The sequence below is a fragment of the Amblyomma maculatum genome, chromosome 7, assembly GCF_055883805.1.
Source record: "Amblyomma maculatum isolate TAMU_Amacu chromosome 7, ASM5588380v1, whole genome shotgun sequence".
Classification (NCBI taxonomy): Eukaryota; Metazoa; Arthropoda; class Arachnida; order Ixodida; family Ixodidae; genus Amblyomma; species Amblyomma maculatum.
Window position 1 is genome coordinate 59,857,562 of NC_139350.1, and position 2,199 is coordinate 59,859,760.

Consider the following 2,199-nt stretch of genomic DNA (forward strand, 5'->3'; position numbering starts at 1 on the left):
TATTTCAATGGGGCGCCTATCGGCAAAAGTTAAAAAGTTGACAAGAGGAATTTAATTCAAAATTTTACTAAGCATATTTCGTACGTTTTGTGATGCCCACCACCAGTGGAATTACTATGTCGATAATAGCTTCTCTTTAGTTCAAACACCCTATTTCTAATTTCTAACAAGTATTCCTCGCCTTTCCTGAATACCCCAGTACACGTTTATATATATATAAATATATAAATTGTAGTGAACTCTGTGAATATATTATGAAGACGAGGATGAACTAGGCGAGGATATCACAAAGACGAGGAGAAGAACGACAAAGTGCCGCTGCGCTGCTCGAGCTTGCTTGTGGAAAGCCTAGACTGGCTGTGCTCTTGTGTGGTTCTGGGTTCCTGGCACCCCACCGGGATTGTCATCAAAATTTCGAACCGAGTACCACGGCCCCTACCGCATTGTCCGCCAAACCTCCCCTGTGAATTACATCGTGGAGCCACTCACTCCCTCTTCGGACATGCGTCATCGTGGCCGCGAAAATGTGCACGTGAGCCGCCTCAAAACATACTACGATCCGCTCCTCTTGCCCTCACCCTAAGTCGCCAGGATGGCTCCTCTTCGCTCCGGGGGAAATTGTAGTGAACTCTGCGAATATATTATGAAGACGAGGATGAACTAGGCGAGGATATCACAAAGACGAGGAGAAGAACGACAAAGTGCCGCTGCGCTGCTCGAGCTCGCTTGTGGAAGGCCTAGACTGGCTGTGCTCTTGTGTGGTTCTCTGTGCAACTTGGATAGGGCTATTATCCCTGTTAAAGGACAGTAAACACCCCCTTTCAATATATATACATCGTCATCATCACCAGTGGAATTACTATATATATATATATATATATATATATATATATATATATATATATATATATATGAAAGAAAGAAGCCAACAGTCGGCGAGGCCAAGGAGAGCGTTGGGGATGGTCCTTTTATGTCTCTTTTTTTAATGTTTGCTTAGATATGTTTGCGTAGCTCAGTTGGAAGAGCACCGGACGCGATATTCGGAGGTCGTGGGTTCGGTTCCCACCATCAGCACGTTGTTTTTTTCTTCTACTTTGCGTTTAATTATCTTTCCCCTAAACAGATTACATTACTAATTTCTGTGATTATCTAAGCAAACATTAAAAAAAGACATAAAAGGACCATCCCCAACGCTTTCCTTGGCCTCGCCGACTGTTGGCTTCTTTCTTTCATGTAGTATAACGAGCACCCTGGCGTATGCTGACAATCTCGCGCCATACAGAACAGCCAGAAAGGAGTACCCAACACCACACAAATTCCTCAATAAGTTAGAAGAGAACATCCTTAGGAGACTACAAACCAACACATACCCAACACCAGCTAAATTACACCTGTGGTACCCTACACTATACTCTCCGCAGTGCCCACACTGTGGAGAGGTAGCTAACCTCTACCATATGGTGTGGGCATGCCAATTTAATCCCTTAGTTGACCCCATTCCCAACCCCTCGGAGGAGCAGTGGGAGGCTATTCTGCTCAGCGATGATCCTGACCTTCAGCACTGGCTGGTGGAGAGGACCAGCGCAGCAGCAGCAGCCAATGGACTACCGGACTAGGCGGCCCACCCACATTTTCTGAGAATACTGAATAAATAAAGATGTTTTCAATCAATCAATCAATCAACGAGCACCCTTATTTCCCCTTAATTGATCTGCTTGTAGCTTACGGAGGTCTCGGTTCTGGCAGTCTTGAAGCCATAGGTAGCGTAAGAGGGTTCTAGCACAGCGTTCGCCCTCGCTCTTGATCACATTCTACGTGACGCTGGCGGTAACAAAGGACGTTCTACGTCCGCCGCTATGGCTGAGGGTGGCGCTGGTGAACACTCTCAAGGTTCGTATACAGACAATACAAATACCCAAGCAAGTAGCAGGGGGGACAGCGGCCGATGTAGCTCAGTTGGAAGAGCACCGGACGCGATATTCGGAGGTCGTGGGTTCGGTTCCCACCATCGGCACGTTGTTTTTTCTTCTACTTTGCGTTTATTTATCTTTCCCCTAAACAGATTACATTACTAATTTGTGTGATTATCTAAGCAAACATTAAAAAAAAAGACATAAAAGGATCATCCCCAACGCTTTCCTTGGCCTCGCCGACTGTTGGCTTCTTTCTTTCATGTAGTATAACGAGCACCCTCATTTC